Consider the following 8019-nt stretch of genomic DNA (forward strand, 5'->3'; position numbering starts at 1 on the left):
GATCATACTCCGAACCAATTATATAGTGCATAGCGCCAGGGCCGGAAGACACGTAGACAGCATCCCTGTGGACGTCACCTAAGCGGAGCGGGTGATGCGACAGGCCTCGATTCACATGATATCCCATTAGATATGATATGGTACGGTTTATGATGTGATTCGAGGCCGCTCGATTTTGTGTGGATGTACCATATTTTCCGGCATATAAGACGACTTTTTAACCCCTGAAAATCTTCTCAAAAGTTGAGGTTTGTCTTAGACACCGGGTATCGTTTTATAGGGTGTATAGGTACCGTACTGTATTTTTCAGATTGTAAGTGGCTGACTGTGCGTGCGGGCGGCTGCCTCTTTGTATGGGCAACTCTCTGTGCGGCTGGCTGTCTTTCCGTACAGGCGGTCAGCTGGCTGCCTCTCTGTGCGGGCTGCCCGCTGGCTGCCTCTATGTACAAGAGGCTGACTAGCCCTGCTGGCAGAGGAAGCTGCGGTGGTTGTGCGGCAAATGTCCCAAATGCTCTGGCTTTAAATCATGGCATCCGGAGTTAGCGCATGCGCAGTTGGAGCTCTCAGCTGAGAGCTCCATCTGCGCACATGCCGCTCCGGCGCCATTTCTTTGAAGACTGGACCACCGACAGAGCATCTGGGATACCTGCCTGCTCCATACAGCCAGCACAGCTTCTGCCGTCAAGCACAGACCCACCACTGCCATGCACAGACCCCACTAGCACCGTCCCTGCCTTTGGTGACCCCAGTCCACCACCGCTGACAGATACAGACCCACCGCTGTCAAGAACAGACCCCACCACTGCCAGCACAGACCCCACCAGCACCTTGCTGCCTCCTGTGACCTCGCTCCACCACTGCTACCAAGCACAGACCCACCACTGCCAGCACAGACCCCACCAGCACCTTGCTGCCTCCTGTGACCTCGCTCCACCACTGCTACCAAGCACAGACCCACCACTGCCAGCACAGACCCCACCAGCACTCCCCTGCCTCTTGTGACCCCGCTTCATCACCGCTGCCCCACCATTGTAATACAACACCAGAGCATAAGACGGACCACATTTTTTATTTATTTTTTTAAGTTTTTTTTATCTCTAAATTTGAGGGTCATCTTATACACCTAGTCGTCTTATACACCGGAAAATATGGTAATGGCATATTATTGCCACTTGGTATTTATTACCTACACCCTCTTTATTTTGGAATATATTTGGTTGTTGTCTCTATAGAGAGCCTGGTGTGGGCGGGGACAGCTGTCTCAGTTTTGCTGCTTTGCTAAATCTAACAATTCTGCTTGTGTCAGAACAGCTGCAGCCAGTATCTAAGTGATACATCGTTGGATTCAGAATCTTTTTGCCTACATCATGCTGCTCTCAGATGAGATAGCAAAATCCTCCTGACAGATTCCCTTTAAAGACATATCATTCCTTAATTTTCTTTTTGGTTTCTAATATTATTTTGTTATATTCTGTGAAATGTATATACTATATGTGTGTAATAGAATTTGCAGAAAGGATATGGTTTACATGTCTGTGTATTCCTGTTTCAATGTCACCATTAAGATTCTGTGAACTACAAATTGTCCTTCAAAACTGAGAATTTTCAATGTACACTTATTTTGTTTCATATGCAGCAACGAATCAGATTACATGATGTGTAACATTATATCTTCTTAAAGACAACATGAATGACTGTCGGAATGAAAGCTCAAAACCTGAATTTCACATTGCCGCCTTCTCTATGTCTTCATCAGGCCAATTTCAGCTTTCTTTTCCAATTTTGATCGTTTATTTAATTACTATGTTGGGGAATTTGACAATTATTTTTCTTGTGTGTTTGGTACCAAAATTACACACCCCAATGTATTTCTTCTTGAGTAACCTTGCCGTTGTAGATGTCACGTCCACCTCTACTTCTGTGCCAAAACTACTTTTTATCACCGTGACCCAGGATCACAGGATCTCTTTTCGTTGTTGTATGACACAGTTATTCTTCTTCCTTGTATGCGCCGATGGTGAAGTTTTCATACTGACATCGATGGCCTATGATCGCTATGTGGCCATATGTAAGCCGTTACAATATTACGCAATCATGAGAAAGAACGTGTACGTTGTAATGGCGGCTTCCTCTTGGCTACTCGGTGCATTAAATTCCCTATTACATACATTACTTACATCCGTTCTACAATTCTGTTATTCCAATGTAATTAATAATTTCTATTGTGATCTAAATTCTTTACTTGATCTTTCCAGTTCTGACACTCGCAGCCGGAAAATCTTCATATTCTTTGAAATTTGAGGACAAAGAGAAACAGAGTCTTTAAATTCGCTATAGTAATGAGCCCATACAAGCAAAGTGATGTGAATATTAAATATTTTATTATATTGAGGTGCCGTTGGGTACAAAAATACATAAATACATAAAGACCAAGGGAGCGGTGCTGAAGGGGAAAGAACCCCACGTGTCCCAGAGAGGAAAGAGGAAAGTTCCTCGGCAGAAATCTTTAATCTAAAAAAGGTTACTGAGGGGTGGCTGATAACAGAGAGTAAGGCTGCAGCACAATAGTCTCCCGACGAAGCTACACGCGAAACACGTGTTGAGACGCTGGTCCCCACGTGGCTATCCCGGCGGTGCAGTGATCTGTATTGATTTGAGGAGGTGAGTGGCGCTGCTTGCATTTGGGGTAATAACTGGACATTCTGTATACTCATTCCCACTATTGGTCTTTATGTATTTATGTATTTTTGTACCCAACGGCACCTCAATATAATAAAATATTTAATATTCACATCACTTTGCTTGTATGGGCTCATTACTATAGCGAATTTAAAGACTCTGTTTCTCTTTGTCCTCATTGTATATGAGTTGTTGCTAAGGATTGATCTGGTGATTTTCCAAGCGCCTGCATGTTTCAATTCTTTGAAATTTGTAGTTTTATCTTTGCACAATTTATTCTCACCGTTATCTCCTACATCTTTATCTTCTCGGCCATACTGAAGATCCGTTCCTCGGCGGGACGTATGAAAGCTTTCTCCAGCTGCACCTCCCACCTCATCACCGTTATATTATTCTATGCACCGAGTATCTTATTGTACATGAAGACAGACTCAGAAGATTCCAAAGATCAGGACATGTTACTATCAATGCTCTACATGGTTGTGGTTCCAATGTTGAATCCTCTCGTCTATAGCCTGAGAAATAAAGAGGTTTGGGGGGCCATTGTCATCTTAGCAAATAAAAAAATGATAGGGGATTTTCAGGAATAAGCCATTTTTAGCCTATCAGCTTGCACGAGGTAAAATATTTAAAAAAAAGAAGTTACTCTCTCTACTGAAGCTGTTTAAGGGAATCTAATTCATCTGAGAGGATCATGATGTAAGGAAAGAAATACTGAATGCAACTACGTATAACTTAGTTTACTGGGTACAGCAATTGTGGTAGAATAAGAGTTTTTAGTTATAGCATGTAGAAGAGATCAAAAAGATAACCCAGCCCACACCACTGATTAGCAGGTGTCTATGCATATTGAGAGTAAGCTGCTATTCAGTGATGGAGGCGTGGTTAGACCAGGGCGCATGAAACACCTAGTTCTGTAGTGTTACTCTCCTGCTGATAAAACACTCATTGTATTGAAATAATAGCACACAGTTAGTAAGTGACACATCCCTGTAATCAGTGTCTCATCCTTTATCTCATGCTGCTCTCAGATTTCATAACAATATCTGCTGACAACCTACCTTTAACTGCGGTGTACTGTAGTTGTGATGTTGCCTCTGCTCATGTCATGGAATAGCTGGAGCTAACAGGAGATTGGGGTTCCTAAACTGGCCCTCAGGCTGGGGGGCCCTAGCTATTTTTGCTCTTAGAGATATCTCTAATGGTGAGGATCTCTGGGCTGCCTTCGTTGCCCTGCTCCTGGCCAGACCTGATCTAATACCACCTTTTCCTCACCCCAAAGGAAGGCCGAGACCGGAGTGGTAACATGATAGAAATAGACACCAAAAACTTTATCAGGTAGCACGCTTACACAGGGGTACAAGACAACACGAGTAATGGACAATGGGAGGATAAACAACCAGCAGAAACAATAAAACACCAAACTTCAGATGACATGGCTCCAATAGCAGGATCTTCAGTTCTACAATAACCTTCCTGTCTTCTCGGGAGTCAGTACAGAATGAATCTAAAGCTGGCATCACATGAAGGTTTGTGTGACTATTTCAAGTGGAGGGGAGTGGTTAGAAACCGGTTGCAGCTGAGATCAACTAGTTAGTAGCAAACTGCAAGGGAAAATGACATTAACTCTTGCAGTTCCAACAGAAAGCAAATACATTTATGTGCAGAACCTAAAAACTAAATGTGAACCGTTACAAAACACTGACTGGCAAGAGACACTTGTATCAGATCCTGTAAACAAAGCAGATGTAAAGCACTACAGTAGCAAGCAACTATTTTTCTTCTTATAATCTAATGTAAATCAAAAGGGCAAATAAAATTATTCCTAGGACACCACTTTAAAGATCTAGCTGCTTTAAAAAAGACTAAAGGGTGCTTTACCCACTGCAACATCGCTAGCGATTGCTACTGATGTCGCGAGTGATAGCACCCGCCCCCGTCATTCGTGCGACATGTGGTGCTCGCTGCCGTAGCGAACAATATCGCTACGGCAGCGTTACACGCACATACCTGTTCAGCGACGTCGCTGTTGCTGCCTAACAATCTCTCCTTCAAGGGGGAGGTGCGTTCGGCGTCACAGTAACGTCACAGGGGCGTCACAAAACGGCTGCCCAATAGAAGAGGAGGGGAGGAGATGAGCGGCCGGAACATGCCGCCCACCTCCTTCCTTCCTCCTTTCCGATGGACGCAGGTAGGATGATGTTCGTCGCTCCTATGATGTCACACACAGCGATTTGTGGTGCCACAGGAATGACGAACAACCTGCGGAATGAAACACCAACGACATTATGATTTGGAGCAACGTGTCAACGATCAACGATTTTTGCCGTTTTTGTGATTGTTGATCGTCGCTCCTAGCTGTCACATGCTCCGATGTCACTAACGACGCTGGATGTGCATCACAAACACCGTGACCCCGACGATATATCGTTAGCGATGTCGCAGCATGTAAAGCACCCTTTAATCGGCCTTTAGACAGATTGCTATTGGTATTTTTATATTTAAAGATACAATGCATTTTGTAGTTCTGTATAAAATACTGTGCAGCAAAAGTCTTAGGCAGATGCGGAAAAAAATGCTGCAATGTAGGGATTCTTTAAAAAAAATAGAAGTGTTAATTGTTTTTTGTTTTCTCAATTACCAAAATGCAAAGTAAATAGAGAGGAGTACTTGTAAGGTTCCAGGTTCTTCATGAAATTTGTTGTCGGTTTGCCCTCATCCAAGATGGAGTCTGTTGCCTTGTCCAGCCCTTGAACTTCCTGTCTTTTAAGTCCCGGATCGGGGTCCATTACCTGCCTGACTGTTTTGTGCTACTGGCTACTAAGTCTTGCTGGCTTGCTCTGGACTTCCTGATGCTACTGTATCTTAATCATGTGTTCTGCCTCTGCACTGCACTGTTCGTATCCAGGTCTCATTCATCATGGGCTGTGTGCTGGACTTTTGCAGGGCTTAGTTCTGTCCAAGGTAATGTATTGAAACTGCTTGTTTTCTGTGCACTTTATTCTGGACATTTATTACCTGCTGCTGTGCTAATAATATCCTAGACATTTCACCATTTGTTGCTATGCTCATAAAACAGAACATTCACCACCTGTTTGCTGCAAAGATTACCCTGGATATTCACCACCTATTTGCTGCAAACATTACCCTGGACATTCACCACCTATTTGCTGCAAAGATTACCCTGGACATTCACCACCTATTTGCTGCAAAGATTACCCTGGACATTCACCACCTATTTGCTGCAAAGATTACCCTGGACATTCACCACCTATTTGCTGCAAACATTACCCTGGACATTCACCACCTATTTGCTGCAAACATTACCCTGGACATTCACCACCTATTTGCTGCAAAGATTACCCTGGACATTCACCACCTATTTGCTGCAAAGATTACCCTGGACATTCACCACCTATTTGCTGCAAACATTACCCTGGACATTCACCACCTGTTTGCTGTAAACATTACCCTGGATATTTACCACCTGTTTGCTACAAATATTACCCTGGACATTCATGCTCTAGCTTACTGCGGACTCATATCTAATTCTGAACTTCGGTGTATCAGTTTATGTGAGCGTTATTGTATTTGCTGTCTGAATAGTCACTAAGTGCAGTGGCACTTACGTTTAATTTGTAGTTGCCTTTTGTTAGTCTTTGCCTTTTACACTGTGTTTATTGTTTGTTTAATACTGAGTTTTCACCCCACCCTTGTCTCAGTTTCGTTATATTCCACGCTATTAGATTCCAGTGTATCTACAGTAGTTCTGATTTGACAAATAAACTAATGAAAACTCAAATTGCTTGTATCATTATGTGTATTACTCTCTAAATTTCCCTTGAAGTCAGTTGAACCCCTTTTTTAGCCCTGTAATGCAAGCATCTCCTTTTTAATGTCATATTAATCTCATATATCTGGCTATGGGGAAAAAGGACGGTAACTTGTGGCAACCAGCAGACAATTTACCCCACACTGCAGTTTAAAACAATGTAGTCTACTTAAAATATATTGTACAAGTGGTCAAAAAATTATCCATTTGGGAGGTATATAAATGACTTGCTGTTCTTTATACACAGATGGTGCAAACATAAGAGGCAGTTGCATTTTCACATAGTTGGGTGCAAAAATGTTCCCCGTTTGGGGAGAATCTGGAGTTTAGTGTTTTGTTAAACAAAGAAGTAATCCCTCCCAGCAGGTTACCTAACTGCAAATGCCTTAGTGAATGAATCTCCTAGGAGAATGGGCCCCGTGTGAAATTGACCAGTTTGCTCTTCCTTCCGCTTAGTGCCAGTCCTGTAGATCAGCCTGTGTCCTGTTCAGTTCTTTAAGACTCCTGCAATTAAAAGACCTTTGATTACATCATGTATGATGACTTTGAAGTCATCAAAGGTCCTTAAACAAATTTAACCTCAGAATACAACTGCTGGAATCATTAAGAAAGTGGGGGCCCTGAAAAATCATGCAGTTTGACTAGCCTTAATGCCAGCCCTAACTGTAAATAGGGCTTCTTTTTGGAGTGGGGCTTATATTTCAAGCATACTCCAAAAATCCTTCAAAATCATGCCAGGGCTTTTTTTTGTGGAAACACGGTATTTGTTGCTTTGCGGCTATTGGAGCTACCGTGTTTCCCTGAAAACAAGGACTACCTGAAAATAAACCATAGTTACAGTCAGGGCCAGTCATAGAGGGAGTCAAATGGCACAATTTCTCAGGGTTCCTACTCTCTTAGGAACCCTAGTAGTTGTATTCCAAGGTTCAGATTCTTTGAGGATCTTTGATGACTTCACAGTCACGTGACCAAAGGTCTCTAAAGGCCCCGTTACACGGTACGATATATCTAACGATATGTTGTCGGGGTCTTGTCGTTAGTGACGCACATCCGGCATCGTTTGACATATCGTAGCGTGTGACAGCTACGAACAACTATGAACGAGCAAAAATACCTTATCGTTGCTCGTTGACACGTCGCTCATTTTCAAAAAATCGATCGTCCTTCTGCATGCCGGTTGGTCATTGTTCCCGAGGCAGCACACATCGCTCCGTGTGACACCCCGGGAACGATGAACTGCAGCTTACCTGCGGCCGCCGGCAATGCGGAAGGAAGGAGGTGGGCGGGATGTTACGTTCTGCTCATCTCCGCCCCTCCGCTTCTATTGGGCGGCCGCTGTGTGACGTCGTTGTGACGCCGAACGTCCCTCCCCCTTCAGGAAGAGGATGTTCGCTGCCCACAGCGAGGTCGTTTGGGAGGTAAGTACGTGTGACGGGGGTTACTGAATTTGTGTGACACGGGTAACAAAATGCCCGTAACGCACAAACGATGGGGGCGGGTACGATCGC

The 8019-nt window shown here is 43.7% G+C and overlaps 1 pseudogene; it reads left to right on the forward strand.

Moving 5' to 3' along the window:
- Window positions 1-1686: 1686 nt before the first annotated feature.
- Window positions 1687-6292, forward strand: LOC142302741 (olfactory receptor 5B12-like; annotated as a pseudogene).
- The last annotated feature ends 1727 nt before the right edge of the window (window positions 6293-8019 follow it).

Source organism: Anomaloglossus baeobatrachus, chromosome 4 (genome assembly GCF_048569485.1).
Source record: "Anomaloglossus baeobatrachus isolate aAnoBae1 chromosome 4, aAnoBae1.hap1, whole genome shotgun sequence".
In the NCBI taxonomy this organism is placed as follows: Eukaryota; Metazoa; Chordata; class Amphibia; order Anura; family Aromobatidae; genus Anomaloglossus; species Anomaloglossus baeobatrachus.